Consider the following 18,906-nt stretch of genomic DNA (forward strand, 5'->3'; position numbering starts at 1 on the left):
TCGTTTTGCTCCTCTCCATCGCTGCCTGCTCTAACTCAACAGTGATCCAACCTACTGTATATCCAGTTCATAAATCTTTTCCAAGCTCCGCCCCCACACTGTTTGATTGACAGGTGACCTCTGGGAAGTGCAGTGCAGAAACACCACAGTGAGGCTGAGGGACAAAGATGGAGACTAAGAAAATAAAACAAGAATCTCGCAGATTAAAAACAAAACATAAAACGGAGACAACATTAAAAAAAAAAAAATTAAAAAAAAAATGAAAATACAGGTATTACCACTTTAATCCTCCCTCATAACTTATTTCATGTACTTCATCTTATCCAGTAGAACGACCTTGTAAAAGTATGAAAATGTTGCCGATTATTACTTTAAATGGTGAAGTGTACAAAGGACTCTCTCTCTCTCTCAGTAGATACTTGCTAAGAATAAAGCACGGGGGTCAAAGGTCGACCAGGCAAACCATCAGTAGCCGGTTATCCTGCTGACTCTGCAAATGGAGTGAGTAATGGGCTGGACAGATGTTGACCGAGGCTAACAGAGTGAGCCATTTCCCCTCTGATTAATGAGCGGTGGAAAACACTCTCCCCCGTCCAAAACTCATTAGTGAATCACCACTGAAAAAAAAAAAGAAACTTAAAAAAAATAATAATAGCCCTGAACTCCCCGTCTCTGTGATTTCCCTGCGGCGCTGGCAGCGGCTGGCTGGAAAACACGGAGGCTGAGGAGCGCGAGCGGCACGAGTCTGAAGGAGATTCATCTTAAAGCTCACGGTTTTATTTTTACATCGCGGTCAGAAGACTCGTCATGCTGTAAAACACTTGTGAATTATATGTTGGGTCAAACATGCGAGTCAGAAAAAGGTTTGAATGCAAGAGGCTAGATATCCTTTAAAATAATTAGAAATATTATATTACGTTAATGTATCATTATATTATTAGAAATCAGAGGTTTTAATTGCTTGAGACTTGACTTGATGCATGAAGAGAAGACTTGAGACTTGACTTGACTTGGGTTCTGGTGACTTGGGACTTGACTCTGACTTGTACTTTGATGACTTGAAAAGGTTTCTAAAGTCTTGACTTGAGATCTTGTGTTTGTGTAAATGACTCAGATTGAAAGTGATGAGATTTGTTCCAGCGGACGACTGAATTTAAATTCTGTTTTCTGAATTTGTATGGAATGATTGAATTTATTGAAGTTGAAACTGATTATAGAAATCAAACTCATGATGCTCTTACCAAGTTTTTATCCTATTAATAAATGGCTAAAATATCCTAGATATTTAGTTTTCTTTAAGATATTAAATTGATACTGGGACCCAAGCGAAGTCACTCACATTACTAACCACTGAGAGAGAGAGAGAGAGAGAGAGAGAGAGAGAGAGAGAGAGAGAGAGAGAGAGAGAGAGAGAGAGAGAGAGAGAGAGAGAGAGAGAGAGAGTGTGTGTGAAACCAAACGATGATTTATTTTTATTTTCCCTTTTCACTCTGTTTCATTTCATTAATTATAAGAGGAAGCCAAGAGGCTGCAACTGTAGATCAATTAACAAAAGAAAACAAATACTTACAAATTTAATAAGAGAGAGACCAGGGATGATGTGGAGAATAAACCCACCTCAGTTTACTACCTTTTCATTCACAAATTAGAGTTCACCTGCATATTTAGACTGAATCTTTATGACATAAATCCACAGCACATCAGAGTCAGTAGCATCCAGCTGATGTTGGTTATAAGGAAAAAGGCAGAATTCAATGCTTTTCTGAAAATATATTTGAGTTTTATCTGTATTGCCTCATGATGATCACCAACAGCAGATCATACTTTACCCTCCTGTTCATTTACAACATGACTGCTGCAGCCTGTCCACAGTGTTTCCCTGCCTGCTGCCCAGTGCATGCTGGGAAAGGCTCCAGCGCCGTGACCCTGAATAAGAATAAGCGGTTAAATGAATGACTGCTGGTATCTGAAAGGCTGTGTGTGTGTGTGTGTGTTTTCACTGGCTTCACCCCAGCTCCTTATCTGACCCTCCAGCCACAGACGGACTGTTTATCCGTTCCTTCTATTTAAAATACATATTCAATTGATTTCTTTGGCGCATTTTGTCTTTTTGGTAGATGATAAGTACAACACTGTGTAATTTGTAACAGGGAGAGTTTTTAGTGAAGCTGAGGAGAGCGGTGGAGACGTTCCACTCACCGCTGCTTCATGAATTAATTTTCTGTATTTAGAAAACACAAAACATATGCATTTGAATTAAACACACGTCTTTCTCCTTGGACAGTGTTTGTTCATTTAATCTGATATCTGTTATTTGTCCCCAGATGCCTCTGCTTGTTTTGTTCTCATATCTGCTTCCAGTGATTGGAGGAGAGATGCTTTCACTTAACTTAACTTTCTGTTTTCACTTAACGCTGCTTCGCGATTCCCACCTCTGTCCTCTGGTGTCATTACAGCCATTCAGAAGAGCTATTACAGCGATTAGTGGAAGTTACAGCACTTTTCTACCATTCAGAGGCCGTTAGCGATGACTCACACTCACCGGAGACAACGTTTAAGCTGCTGTTACTGCAAAAAACCTCCATCTTAAGTCACTTAGTCTCATATTCAACCTTCAGATCTTATTTTTCTTAACCCAAGAGAAACATTCTGCAGTGAGGAGAGATAACTCCACTTGTCTCCAATGCAGCTTCACTTGTTTCAGGAGTTTTCTAGAACAGAGTGTCAGTCTGTTGAAACCAGTCAGAATAAGGCAGATCACTGCACTGCTGTCAAGGAAATGACTCTTGATTCTACTAAATTCTTCAAACAAGTTGATTTGCATTGGAAACAAGTGAAATGATCTGGCAGATTTTTTTCACTTATTGTAAAAAAATCACAATTTTAGGACTCAATAATAGACTAAATGACTTGTTAAGATGGAGATTTTTTTGCAGGGTAATAAGATATTACCAGAGGAGTGACCAAGTCAACTTTGCTCGAGTCCCAAGTCAGTCTCAGGTCTTGAAGCACAAGTCCCAAATCTAAAAGTAGATTACCAAGTCAAGTCCATGTCATTAATGTCAAGTCTCAAGTCTAAATGTAGAACAGCAAGTCAAGTCAGAACAAATCAAGAGTCCAGTATCAATTTAATATCTTAAAGAAAACTAAATATCTAGGACTTTTCAATGCAATATGGTTTTAATAGGATAAAAACTTGGTAAGAGCATCATGAGTTTGATTTCTAGAATCAGTTTCAACTTCAATAAATTCAATCATTCCATACAAATTCAGAAAACAGAATTTAAATTCAGTCGTCCGCTGGAACAAATCTCATCACTTTCAATCTGAGTCATTTACACAAACACAAGATCTCAAGTCAAGACTTTAGAAACCTTTTCAAGTCATCAAAGTACAAGTCAGAGTCAAGTCCCAAGTCACCAGAACCCAAGTCAAGTCAAGTCTCAAGTCTTCTCTTCATGCAGCAAGTCAAGTCTCAAGCTATTAAAACTGTGACTTGAGTCTGACTCGAGTCCGAGTCATGTGACTCCAGCTCTGGATCTCACCTCAGACGATCAGGATCTTCTGACTTGGATTTCAGAGTTTTGTCTCCTGCAGCCGAACCTGAAGTTTCAGAGAAAAGGTTTTATTGCTTTCTTTCTCTCTCTGGTTGAAGGAAGCTCCAGCATTGTGTATGTTTTAGTTGCCATGCGTAGTGTGAGGGAAAACAACAACAGTGTGGCTCCCTATAATCCCCATTTCCTCTCCTAAACTCGCTGCCAAAGGCAAACATCCGACCTCCCAGGAGAGACTGGCTGCTTAATCCCCGAGTCCAGAGAAGAAGACTGACGAGGGCCGAGAACCCACAACCTGCTGACACCTGATACAGCTGCAGAGAGGGAAAAGGCCTCAAATCCTTTCAGTAACAGTAGCAATACCATAATGGAAAAATACATCATTAAGAGCAAAAGTCCTGCATTCAAACGTTTACTTCAGTAAAAGTATAGAAGTATCAGCAGTAAAATGAACTGAAGTATGAAAAGTAAAAGTCGTCATTCTGTCAGAGAGTTAAATTATTGAAGCTTTAACCTGTCAGAAGTATTTTAATGTTGTCGGTCTAACTGCTCCATATACTGTTGGGGAGTTTAAACTCTAACAATGCAACATATTTTATGAGCTTATCGTATGTTTTGCGTGTAAAACCTTATTCTGCAAAGTAACTAGTAACTCCAGCCGGCAGATAAATGTAGTGGAGGAAGAAGGACAAGATTTCCCTCTGAAATGTAGAGGAGGAAAAGTAGAAAGTCTCACAAGATGTCTGGTAGAAGTGATGCGTTTTATTACATTTCCGGTTTGTTTGGAATCAACAGAAGAAGAAGAACTGGGTAGCTAGCATGAGCAGTGATAGCCACCATGACTGAACAGACAAAGAAAAGAGAAACTCAAACTGCATCAACAGGAAATCCAAGCTCCGCCCACACTGTTTGATTGACAGGTGATCTGTGGAAAGAGCAGTGCAGAAACACCACAGTGAGGCTGAGGGACAAAGATGGAGACTGAAGAAAATGAGAATCTCGCAGATTAAGACTAAAAATGAATAAATAAATACAAATTATCCCATTCCTTCTTCACTGTTGTCAGACAAAGCCATGCATCTACATGAAGGTTTTCAGAAATGAAGAAAAGAATGTTTATTTTCTCACTGTATTAAGGTACTATGGGAAATGACTAAGAACGTGCTCAATTCAAAACCCTCAAGAAAAAGAGAAATCCTCAAAATTGTAGTTACATGTTTTTTTTTTCCCCAGCAACAGCAGTTTCATATCTTGCTTAAATCACAGAGGTCCGGCTTGCCAGAGCAGAGCCCGGGGGTATTCTGTCTTGGAAATATCACACTTCAACACGGATTCCGGGAAAATTGCCCGGCTTAATGGACAAACTTCAGGAGGATATGAGATTAGACGCACTCGCTCCATCCTCACCACATGCAAATTTCTGAATGTAAGTGGATTTTGCGGTTGTGCATAGCTCAAAGGGTGGAGCAAGGCGTTACACTGCCAAGGGGTTCAGATCCTACTGGGATCCCCGTGCTAAAACCTAGGATTAGACCGATATACACGCTGATACTGGCCTTTTATTAAAGGTCCCATATCATGTAAAGCAGGACTCCCCTTGCCTCTGTGATGATAAAGGAGTTGGATGGTCTATCTAAACATGGTGAAAGTATCAAAACTAAATCCACACAATCCATATTAGAAAAGCGAGCCTCTAAACGAGCCGTTTGGACTTCCGTAACTTAGCTGGTTCGCTCATTATCATTTCTGTAAGAAATAATAGACTAACAAAGTGTTTTTTTCAAAGCGGTCGAGCGGTCGTCATCGTTTATTACCGGAGAGTTTTCCCTACCTGTAGCCGCCGGGCCGCGGCGTCTCACGTTTCACTCTGGAAACGGTTAGCCAATCGGAACAGAGGGGTCGTTAATATTAATGAGCCTTAAAGACACGGCGACAGAAACGGCCTGTTCTTGGTAAGGCTCAGAGAGATGCTGGAAAATGAACGTGGAGAAATGGATTGAGAGTGTTTTTGGTTCATGACACCACACACACAGCTTTGAATGGACCTCAAGAGACAAAATAAAACTCTGGAAAGTAGAGAATATGGACCTTTAAATATTAGATATCATCACCTCTGATATGATGACATTTTATTCATTCATTTAATTGTTCAATTATGTTTTTGTAAATGACTCAATCTAAAAGGGTCTATGTGTAATTTATTGGTCCAATGCTGGCCTCTATCGTTCAGCGTTACCGCATGTTTTTAATTCGATGGACGAATTCAATGGCTGTGATCAGGATCATTTATATTCATATTATTAGGATGACATCACCACGATTCCTGCTGTCTGTGGATTTTTGGAACATATCAAAAGGTAAAGAATCGCTATTTTGTGTGTGAAGTAACTCCACTTCACTTCCCCGGCACATAAATGGGCCAGTCCGTTAAAATTCCAGCTGTTTGGAGGATTATATACAAGCCGAATTCACCAGAACACCCTACCGATTAATAATAAAGTCTCAAATGATATTTTCCGATGTGTGTTTTTTGCCGATAAGCAAGGCAAAAACAAACTGCCAGATTTTTGAAGGGACCTTGGTGTGGCAGGAGGCCTTCAGCCTCGGCCCGCTCCTGTTGAACCTGCTGATATTTACTAGTCATGTCATGCTTCAGGAAAGCTGAAATATTACACATAGACACTTTAAAAGGCAGTAATGTCTCCCAGAGGTTCTCTACCATTGAATAGGTGTGGTGGGTCACTCTGTCTTAAAGAGCTGCTGACAAGAATTTCATCAGTCTGGGTTTCAGTGGAGAGTTTTAGTGTCCCATGATGCTCTAAATGATGTTTCAGAGGCTTTTCCACCCTGACAAGAAGAAAACTCTAGGAGACAGACACTGAATACTTGGAATTTCTGGAATGAAAATGGTCAAAATTACAGAAACTGAATATTGGCAGAAAATACATCCACCCATTGCCAGATGTTGTGTTGCTTTTATATCTTGCAGCTCCACTCTCAACAATCCTCCAACAGGTTCAGATGTCTTTGCAGGACTGGCTTTCTGCTCTCATGTATATTTATGCACTCTTCTTCTGCTTCTTTTTTTCCAGTGTATCCTGAGCAGGGAGGGCACACCTGGAACCAGACTCTCAGTGTGTTCCTGTCTAAATAAAGACTGAATGAAAGCGTGACTCCCCGCCCCCCCGCTGTTTGATTAAAGGGTAGCTGCATGCAGATATCAAATCTCCTGGGGAAATTTTGAAGCATTTTTCCCCCCTTTCTTGCCCTTTGGTCTGACAGCCTTCACTGCTCTACAGTTCAAACCCAACACCTTTCTTTTTTTTTCAGTTTTCATACCAGCGGAAAACAAACAGCTGTTTGAGCAGCACAGGATAGTAATTTGTTGCGATGCAGGAGTCGCATTAAATGCCAGATGTCTGAATCGTGAACTGCACATCCGTCCATTAGTGTCTGTTTGAAAACGGGACACTTTCAAACATCTCCTCCTGTGTTTTTATCCCATTGTGAACTAATTAAAGCAGCAGTAGGTAAGATCTTTATGTAAAAATACATCCACCTAAATCACAGGGAGGCTGCAGAGAGGAGCGTCCCATTCACACTAGTTGTGATGCTGTAGATACATAAACATTCATGTGTACATGCGTACAGTCTCCCTACTATTAAATAGGTGGTGAGTGAACCTTAAAAATATGCAAACACTAAAAGAATTTGGGTTTCAGTGGAGAGTTTTAGTGTCCCGTGATGGACTAAATGCTGTTTCAGAGGATTGACAAGAAGAAACTTCAGGGGAAAAACAGTGTGCTGTACATATACAGATACATATAAATAGAAATATACATATACTGTACATATACAGATATGACATATACACATAGATATATGATTGATATTTTTCTCAACTCAAGCATAACAAAGAATGTACATATACATTATAAACACAAAATATGCAATACTGTCATATATATACAAACCCATAAAATCATATACACATATATTGTATATGTCTTATATACTTTTTTGTAATTCAAATACAAATGCAAACAGCCTGCCATTCATACCAATACTAAAATATTTGCAATTCAATTCAAACCTTATTCAAGACTCATCTTAAAAAACAATACAAGACAATTACACAGAAATAGAAAAAAGAAATATAAACATAAAAAGAATAGAAAAGGTGCATTTTATCTACAGAAACCTAATTTTCACATTATGTATACATAAACAAAAAAAACTTCTTCTGTACATTTATTAGTTGACAATATTACACCTCAAAAAATACAGAATATGAATTAGGATCAGCATCAGGATGTATGATGATTTAGGCATATCACAGCTATTATGTGCACTTGAATTTGTCTGTATTTGTTCTACAGATATGAGAAACTGTCTTCATGATTACCTCCTCTCCTCTGCCACAGACGGACCAATAGGCAGTGAGTCTTATAAAGCGTCTCTGCTGGTTCCAGTTTGCAGCCCACACCTGCTGCAGCTCCGCCTTCATCTGCAGACGAAGCTGCGGAGCGGGATCCATCACAACATCCACCGAGGAAACACCTGGCTCACCGCCTGCTGCGCTTTCCTGTTTCACCTTTATTTATCCAAGGAAGACTTTCTGCTGAGAAGGCAGGCTGTCCCACCGCTCCACCGGCTTCACATTATGTAGTTATGGCTTAACTACATGTAGTTAAGCCATAACTACCCTTTATACAACAGTTAGTTTCGGTTGAGTAATTTGATTGGACAAGAGGCATTCCATGAGTGCTGGGACTTTTTACTGTATGTATCACTCCGCTTCACAGGTGTGCTAATGTAACCTGGACTAGGCTGCGTTCACACAGTTTGTTTGTGTGGAGAAAGCTCTGCCTGGAGCTTCTTGTGAGGAGAAATAAAAAGCGGATCACGACAACATCATCTGACGTTAGCGGAGTAGCTGCTAGCTAACCAGCTGGTTAGCACTTCTAGCAGACAATACAGTGTTGTGCAACAAACAAACACTTACCAGATATTCCCAATATACGGCTAAACAAAACTCTAACTTCATTCACACCTAGTAGCAACAGCGAAGAAAGTAAGCTGGGAAGAAAGTAGCTGAAATCGTCTGTGCTAACCTCAAAGTAGCAGCTAGCCTGCAGTCAGGAAACAGTTTACCTGTTGCTTGGCAACACTTGAGGGAACCTGAGGGAACTGTTTCTGTTGGCGGAGACAAATAACAGACAAAAATCATCTGTTGTCTCAAATTACCATTACTTGATGAATAGCTTTGTTTATACAACTGTTGTATAAAAGCAATATCACACTCTTACTTTCTAATTTAATGTAAAATTCAGGGAGACAGGAGCTGTCCTTTAATAACTCATTAATAACCCTGCATGAAAAATCCCTTAATTACTCGTGTCTCCACAAACAAACCCATGAATAAATTCGCCGTGACAAATCCGTCAGTCCAGAAAATGTTCTAGAGATGTAGATGCCATCTTCAGACCAGAACCAACTCAAGATACAGAAATCCTCCTAATTTTAATAAGCTTTCCAATTTACTTAAAAAAAAAAATCTATAAACAAATGTCAAATAATGTATATTCTTCTATTCTTCTACCAGCTTTTCTCCTTAATTTTGTATTTGATGTCTGATGTGTTGCTTGTTAGTTCTTACTTCTACTTAAATGTGCTGTGTACTTAGGCTATTTAGTGTGTGTGTGTGTTGTGTGTGTAAGCATCTGTGTGTGTGTGTTAGTGGTTGGGGATCAGGAAGCTGGGTGGGGCTGGTGGGTCATGAATGGCTGCTTTTCTTACTGTGTAAACATTAATATTTCTTTATGTGTACTTGTTTTGTTTTCTTTACTAAGGGAAACCCGCTAACAAGCCCCTTGAGGGTTTTACAGGATTTTTTCTGCAACCAAACTTCAGAAACGTTGTCTTGACTTGAGACCTGGGCTCATTAAAAACACATTTCTCTTTCATTCATGTCATTTAGAGGTCCAGTAGAAACAGACTCTCAGCACGGCACCCGGACCCACGAAGCTTTGCCTTCCACTTAGTTGTGTATGTCAGGAAATGTTCCCTCTGATCTTGTTTTATTTATACTGAACAAAAATATAAACGCAACACTTTTGTTTTTGCTCCCATTTTTCATGAGTTGAAATAAAAGATGTAAGACTTTTTCTATGCACACAAAAGGCTTATTTCTCTCAAATTTCGTTCACAAATTTGTTTAAATCCGTGTTAGTGAGCACTTCTCCTTTGCCAAGATAATCCATCCACCTGACAGGTGTGGCATATCAAGATGCTGATTAAACAGCATGATTATTGCACAGGTGTGCCTTGGGCCGGTCACAATAAAAGGCCACTCTAAAATGTGCAGTTTTATCTTGAAAAAAGACATTTATTAGGCACTGAACTATGGATCTCACATGACTAGGGCTACAGATATGCATTTTTTGAAAACCAGTCAGTATCTGGTGTGAGCACCATTTGCCTCATGCAGTGCGACACATCTCCTTCACATAGAGTTGATCAGGTTATTGATTGTGGCCTGTGGAGTGTCGGTCCGACGACTGTGTGAAGTTGCTGGATATCGGCAGGAAGTGGAACACGCTGTCGTACACGCCGATCCAGAGCGTCCCAAACATGCTCAATGGGTGAAGAAGAACTGGGATGTTTTCAGCTTCCAGGAATTGTGTACAGATCCTTGCAAGAAAATTGAATACCCCATTAAGCTCCGCCCACTCCCCAGGCTTTAAAAGGCAGGGAGAAATTTCACTAAGTGTAGAGACTGGAGAGAGCGATTGAGAGGTAAGAGGCTAGCTCTTCTTGGTTTACTATAGCCTAGCTTACTTTAGCCTAGTTTACTTTTGCGTTAGCGTCTGCTAGCATGTTAGCATTTCTGATTTTTTTTATTTTTAATGCTGGGAGAGATAGCTTATCCTGTTGGTAGCTGTTAGCATAGCATGTTAGCATTTCTGATTTTTGTCTTTTCAATGCTGGGATAGATTCACTGCTTTGACAATGGCTGAACAAGCTCCGAAGAAGTAAGACCTTAGTAAGATTTGCTTGTGTTACTGGTGTTTCCTTCAGTGGAATTTTTCTGCATTTTGAGCTTAAGAGTTCCTTATTTCACTGTTATGAATGTCTTATCTTTTTGTCATTATCTTGAAGGTCTGCTGATGGCAACTTTGTGCACTGTTTGTTGTTGTTTGTTGTGCCACAAGCCGCAGCACAACATCTCCGTACACCTGACTAGGGCCTGCATGGAAAACCGCACGCCACAAGAAGTAACGGCTGAGGTGCAGAGGGCAAAGGAATCCTCCCGGGAGTGGGTCCGGGCCAACAGGACCTGGGACTACAACAAGCTGGTTGAGATCCTGCCCCACGACCCCTCTCGTTTGGCGATGGTGAAGGAGCTTCTTGGGCGTGGTTTTTTCATGACCAACATGCCCCATGAGTCAGAAATGACCTTAGACGCTGCAGGTGATGCTGCCACCGCCACCACTGCCCCGACCCCCACTGCTATCACCTCAGCAACCACCATCGCCGCTTCCTCCACCTCCACCTCCACCTCTGCAAAACGAGGTAAATTTTTGCCTTTACTATTCATTCTGCATTGTCCTATTATTACTGTTATTGTTGTTTACTACTACAATCCTGAGTGTGGTGTTTTTAATAACCTGTCTCTCTTTTTCTCTATTTTTTGTTTAATCTAGATATATGAAGGGCTCACGCAGCGTTGCAGAGTGCCAGGATATTTTGGAGGTTGCGAGGGCAGACTTCCTGAACATCTTCAGGAAGTTGAACAAGTCTGACCCCCAACGTCTCCGGAAGTGACAAGACAACATGCCGCTACCACTTAGAAGCGGTCACGGTGTTGCGTCACTTTCTGCAGCTGTGGAAGGCATGACTGTAAGTGCATCTATTTTAACACCTTGAAGGAGTTTGTCCCCTTGATATGCTGTAATGGTTATTTGGAAATGTATGCATTAATACATTTTCATTTTTCATTGTTTTCCAGGTGTCAGAGTGGGTCAAAAGACAACAAGATGGTGGTGGCAGGGTTGGGTTTGGCTCACTTACCTTGATGCAGGAGGAGGAAGCTGTAAGTTCTTTAGCAGCCAAATGTGCTTACCATTGATGTTTTAGTATGATACAAAGTATATTGCTTACAATGTTTTACAGTCAAGTAATTGTCTTTCTTGTTCCCACAATGGTTCCAGGTGTACTACCAGTACATCAAGCATGTACACATCAGCGGTCACTGCGACCAGTTTTTCCTTTCCTGCAGTGGCAAACCTGTTCATGTCACAAATGACATAAATCGCCTCCACAACAGGTATGTACCTACATAAATCCATGTGTTGATGTGTACATGTTAACACTTTCTTATATTTTACCCTATTATCAGACAGAATCATATCACAATTAACATTTCATGTCACATTTTCTTACTGCAGCTACGGCGTGGAACCTGCCACCAGTCAGGAGGTCCAGAGGGCTGCTGAGACGGAGTCGGTACGGTAGGTTTCTTCATCTCACACGGACATAACACATCACAATTACATCTGACAGTTGTTTACCAAGTTGTCCTAATTTGTAATAATTTAACTCATATTTTCCTTCATTTTACAGCTCTTCCTCTGACACCCATCTGACTTCCCCTCCACCAAGCATGGAAGCCCAGACTTCAGGGAAAGACTTTTCCGGCTTTCTCAGGAGATTCCCGGTCACAACAGACGGCCAGCCAACAAAACGTGACTGGGTCGAAGCAGAGACAGGAATATCTGCTGTGTAAGTACTCCAATCCATAAATACAACATTGACTACCAAATCAATAAATCACTCAAACTTGGCAATGTATTTAGTGTGACAAATGACTCGCATGACTGAAGTTATTTTATTCTTTCTTTCAGCAAACTGTCATCACCGGATACCATCAGTCGGGAAGGTGGCAAGACTGATTGAGAAGGAGGGGTGGAAGGTCAACCATCCAAAACCGGAGGACATTGTTAAGATGTGGAAACCAGCCCCCCAAAGTCAGCAGCCATCAGCAGTTAAACTAGTCAGAGTGATTAAAAATAATTTTCATAATGCCATAAGAGGAACAGATATTCTACAAAACCACAGAGTCATTGCAGCGTTCAGAAAAAATAGAAACCTGCAAGATCACCTGGTCAAGGCCAGAATTAAACCACTGTTGACCCCAAAGGTCAAAGGCCGTGGGGAATTTTTTAAGCACCAAACTTGGTTGCGCAGTAAATACAATAACAATGTTTTTGAAACGGCAGATTGGGGGAGTCCTCTTTCTACAAACTGTATCTACTTAATTACTTGTGCACAATGTGGATTACAGTATGTTGGGGAAACTGGTAACACTATGTTGGTGAGATTCACCCAGCACAGATACAACATTGTGAGGAACAGGGAGTCACACACTTCATTAGTCAAACATTTTACATTACATGGATGGCAATCTGTCCAATCCACAGTGTTACAGAGCAATCCTAGATGGAGCACAGCTCAGAGAAGACGGGCTGTGAGACTCTGGATTGCCAAATTGGACACTGTACACCCTAGGGGCCTAAATGACAAATAGATCTGTCTCAACAGGACGCGGTGGGAGACGGGGAGTGAAGCCTATAGTCCTTTTCCGTACCTTTTCTCTTACCTTAACCCCTCTAGACCAATTTCCTGAACCCTAACCCTAACCCGCTTCTTCCCAGATATCAAGTACAGGGACATAAGGAAACACAAGAGGCTCTTTTGGAAAGAGGACACCTATGTGGAGATAATGAAGGAAGGGCAGGCGCCGTCTCCACAGGCCAGGGCAGCCGCACTGACTGGGGACGTGTGCGCAGAGATAGAGCGCAGGGGCCTGAGCTATGCCAGAAATCTGGAGCGGTACCGGGACTTTGGCATGCCATGGATGGAGAGAGCGCTGATTCGCCTCCCACCTGGCTTCACCCGTGTCCAGGTCCTCCAAATTCTCACCTTCGTGAGCTCCATCGGCATGTTAATGAATGGAGAATACGTGTCCTATGAGCACCTCAAGACCCTGATTCAGGAGTTGCCTGTCCCCCAGTCCCGACTGCAGACCCTACACCTGCAGTCCAACTTCACCCTGCCCAGAGTATATGGGATGACACTGTGGAAGCTGCATGAGAGCCTGCCTTTTGCCATGGCTGCTAAACCACAGGCCATACCTAGAAGGAAGAGGAAGACGCAAGACCAGGACGAGGAGGAGCGTGAGGACGTGTTGGAGGATGTCCAAGGTGTGGACCCAGAGGAGGACCACCGCACACTCCTACAGCCTAGCCAATGTGTCCCAGCAACAGCGAGGTCTCTCTGGAGTGCAGTGGAGCTGAGCCTCGTAGACTTGGACCCACAGAAAACCCTGGAAGAGGCCTACCAGAAGTACGCCAAGGAGGCCAAACGCCGGCATATCCCCGTCAGAACACGCATGGCGTTCAAACTGAAAAGACAAAACATGAGGAAGGGAAACTAAAGACGAGTGACTGGCATCGCAAACTTTGTAAATACTTCTTTGTTCTTAGTTCATTGTTGCTTGTTTGTTATAAAAAATACAAAAAAAAAACAAAAAAAAACAGAAACAATTTTCCTCCACATGGACTCTGCCTTGTCGTGGCGTGGAGGCTTGTGTGCCTCTGTGAGAGGCCAGACTAAAGAGTTCTAATGGGTAAAAACATATCACTTACCTGTTCCATGGCTCTAACCATTGTTAGACCTGAACCAGATCCAAATTCGAACCTCAACCACTCCCTTCCTGGTGCCTGAATCCAAGCAATTCAATGGGGCTCAATGGCGGCACCTAGCTACAAACGAAATTTCGCGTCGGACCCAATGCAGGCTGAGTCGGACTGGCCTCAATGACGTCCTCAAAAAAATTCGATTTTGGACTTGGCCCTTAGTGAAATTTTGGAATAGTTTTTGCATTGGAGTCTATGGCAGCTACCACTTCCCGTGGTCGTAGGAAGTTGGGGGTGGTACCGTTGGATCGGGCGTCCCCAATAACCTATGGGCGGAGCTTGGTTCCGAGTCTCTACGACCTTCAGAAAAAAAGTTATTCAAGAAAGGGTCTTCCCGGAGTGGTCTTCATTGCGGTTTCGACCACTTCCGGTGGTCGCAGGAAGTCGGGGGTGGTACCGTTCGGTCGGGCGTCCCTGAAAACCTATTGGCGGAGCTTGGTTCTGAGTCGCTACGACCTAAAAGTTATTCAAGAAAGGGTCTTCCCGGAGTGGTTTTCATCCCCTAACCCTAACCCTAGGCCCACTTTGGAGTGGTTTTCATCCCTATTCCTAAAAATGTGCAAAACCCATAGTAGAGATAAAAAAAAACCAACAAACATATCCCAATCGACTCCAAATGGCCTGAAACGTGCTCCTAGACACTTTCTGGGGGAACAATTTTGGACTTAGCACTTGGTGAAATTTTGGATTTTTTTTTGAATGGGGAGTCTATGGCAGCTATACCAAAGGAAGATGCTAGGGGCGCCAAACCACTTTAGATCAATCTGAACTGTTGATACGAGTCCAACGATCCCACTCCCGACTTCGTATGACATTCTGATCAAAAGTTATTCCTATCGGTTGGGGGACCGAGATCAGTTTTCTGCCTATAACCCCTAACCCTAACCCTAAGATGTGTTCTGAAATTTAGCTCCAAATTTGAAAAACCAAACAATAATAAAAACAATAAATAAGATAAAACAAATATACAATACTATCTTGGGTGGAGTGGAGAACAAGGAGGCCAGACAAGGCGCGCAAGTTGAATGCCCAGACCAGAGTGGTAATAAAATAAATAACACTAGTCTTGATCATATGAGTGAACACCCAGCCCAGAGTTTTCCATTCATATTGATACTACTACTACTACTACTACTACTACTACTACTACTACTACTACTACTACTACTACTACTTCAAAGGCAGAAGGAGCGAGGTGCAATCTATTTACGGTGGATGGCCAGTGCCTGACCTGGATAGCTCTGGTAAAAAGCCGTTCTGTGAAACCGTTGTGGTCAGAGCTCTGGGTAAACATCTACACACAACCAACCTAACCCTAGGACTGGGGAACATAGGAATGACTCCACTGTCTTGTTGTTAACACATCTGATTAGCACACTAGCTAACGTATCTAGCAGCAGCTAGCGTTAGCATGTTCACTTTAACATCAGTGTGTTTGCCGGCTAGTTAGCTAGCTAACAGTTTGTTCAGGTTAACTGAGCTGACTCTTCTCAAGCTACAACTCAGAGTGTTTTGGAGTAGAGACTAGGGCTAAAGACAAGACAGTTTACTGTGTCACAGTAACCAAATCCACCTTATCACACTATTCACTTTTACTGAGAACGTTACTGAATGGATCTACAGCCACACCACAACAAGCTGACTCAGCTGCTCTCTGGTCCTAGCTGCTTGGTAGAGATTTAGCACAGCTAATCCTCCATTTGACCTCCATGATGGCGGCAGATAGTTGCTTGTTGATTTGTGATAGAACGGCCTCTGTAATACAGACTGAAAGGGTCAAAGCCACAGCGCCTTGACCTTGCATCTTGAATATATGATATACACAAAATATTTCTGTGTCCCTACAGTGTTTAGTGGGGAATCTGTTCTGGGTGAGTCATCAAATTGGATGTCTGTGCTGTACTGTAGTTCAGAGTCCTGCTGTCTTTCTGTCCCAGCAGGCAGATAATTCCAGTTAACTTCCTTCACCTGCGGTGCGTTTCATTAGTCGTTTCAACCGGCCCTCGTTGACTTCCCCTCGGGGGAATCCCTTCCCGTTCCATTACTGTTATAACTGAAGTGAACTTCCTGAGATCGACCCTTCGAGGGCCAAGGGAGCGAGTCAACAACGATGCAGACTTCACAAGCGCATCTTTCCCAGGATGCATTGTGATCGTCCGTCAATTCCGGTGCACGAACAGGTGATAAATATAAATGTAAGAAAACAAACAATATTTAGAGGATTTAGACGTATTTATGAAATTAACTCATCTGCAATATTTAATTACTCATTGTTCTGTGTAATTGTTATTATTTATTCTTATTATTAATTATTAGGCCTGCTTAAGGGCAAGTGCATTCCATTTAAAATACTCTGCTCCCCCTCGGACCCTGCCCCCCTGCTATGGTCCTACGTATTACCAAGTGCCGAGGGGAAGTGAAGGAGGGCTGGTTAAATGACTAATGAAATGCAGCTTTGGTGTCCCAGGTGTAGATCAGATCCCGATTAGATGGCTGGAATGGAAACCAGCAGACTGAGACTGAGAACCACTGCAGTGGATTTGGAGACAGATATGAACACATAAAACAAGCAAATAAATGAATAATTGGGTCAAATTGGATGTAGTTTACCCACCTTTTTATTTGTGGAATAGAGTTTGCCCATTTGTTTTAGCCAGACATGAACCTTTATAACAAAAATTCATAGTATTGTTGTAAGTAGTGTCAAACTGATGTAGGTTATAGGGCCTTTTAAGGAAAAGAAGCATAAATTAATGCTTTTCAGAAAATGTGATTGATTTTGTTTGTATTGGTGGTTGTTTGCCTTCTGATGATCACCTATCCATTCCTCGTGTCTCTCTCTGTTTTTCTAACTGTTGTTTCGGGGGGAAGGAAAGGAAATGGCTGACTGTTGTTTTTGGAGACGCGCGGCTTCGCTTATTAGTTCAGCGTGTTCACACACACACATCGAGATAAATTACACTCTGCTGTTATTTACACAGGGAGTAAACACACACACTCTGCACCATGTGTCAGCGACGTGCAGACGCAAAGAGCTGGCATTCAGGATCTAGACCCAGTCAAACATGTGAACACCTTTTGTGGTGACACACACACACACACGTACTAACATCTCACACACAGAAATATAGAGACAGATGAATAAACTGACAGAAAGCCACACAGCAGTTATTTAGTGATGAAGTGTTGTCATTTACTTTTTTGGTGAACCCACTTCCCCTCAACCTGCCTCGTCTACTTCTACTGCAGTTAGTGATTTACCACATTTCCCAGAATGCCTTTCAACAACCCCCAGAGAAGGAGGCGGGAACTTGTAGCACAGCTGGTTGTATTCAGCTGGGTTAAAAGTGTAGGAGGAGAGAGGAAGAAGATCCCAGTCAGGAAAACCTGTCTCCCTGCTGCAGTGCATTCTGGTCTCTCTCCTGCTCCTGTGGGTGGAGAAACTGGTCTCTCTCCTCTTCTACGATGGATTTCTCCCTGTATGATTGTTGAACGTCTCTTGGTGCAAAATGGCGGCTCTAGAAAGAAGCCCTCGCTCTTTGATTCTGAGGGACTGACACCAAAACCTGACGTTTACCGCTGATGTTTTACATCCTGAAACATTTTCTCATATCAAACTGCATTGGAGCTGCAGCCAGGCAGTTATCCACCAAGAAGAGAAATACAACACACTACTGAATGGAGGCAGGAATGAAAAGTACATCAACAATAGCTGATTTTAACAGTGTAGTCTAAACCTAATCCTAATTCTAAAGTTTATCCTAAACCAAAGTCCTAATCCTAAACTAACACCTTGAAGAAGTGAGAAGCAGCAAAATACAAAAACTTAACAGAAAAGTCGGCACTCTGAAGCTCAAACTAGTTCTCACAAGGAAAGCAAAACAAATACACAACAACACACACATACACACACACACACACACTTGTGATAACTGACTCCATTCAGTTCATTACAGGATTAACACCTGTCGGAGAGATTGCACTTTAAGTAGCGGAGGACGTGTGAACATCCTGCCGGTCTTTTAAACCGGTTTCTGGGTGACATTTGTGAGACTTCATGCCGTTTTATAAGCTCCTACATGCTGCACTTGTGGTTTTTATAGGCCGAAACGGGGAGCAGGGAAATTTCACTCCGCTCTTCACACACAACAAGGACTTCGGCCAAGTGTGTGTGTATATATAGGTGTGTGTGTGTGTATGTATGTATGTGGGCCTGCAACAGTGTTACTGTGTCAGCACTTGTTTTAAGCTGCAGGGAGGACCAGGTGGGTGGGGTTTACCACATCAGATACGGTCATGTATGTTGATAATCGCAGAAAAGATTGCTAAACTGGCCTTCAGATGCTTGGTTGTCTGAAACTTTTTGGTTCAAACTATAATGCAAACATACAGGCAAGGCAAGTTTATTTATATAGAACATTTCGTACACAAAGGCAATTCAAAGTGCTTTACACAAGGTATATAAGACATTAGATAAATACAGGAAAAGATATATATACAAAAATAAATGTGTATAAGAAAAATAAAGTGTATCAGAAGAGTAGCCCCACCACTAAAAATCAAAACAGCTAGAAAGAGATTTTATTCCAGTC

Source organism: Centroberyx gerrardi, chromosome 18 (genome assembly GCF_048128805.1).
Source record: "Centroberyx gerrardi isolate f3 chromosome 18, fCenGer3.hap1.cur.20231027, whole genome shotgun sequence".
Lineage (NCBI taxonomy): Eukaryota > Metazoa > Chordata > Actinopteri > Beryciformes > Berycidae > Centroberyx > Centroberyx gerrardi.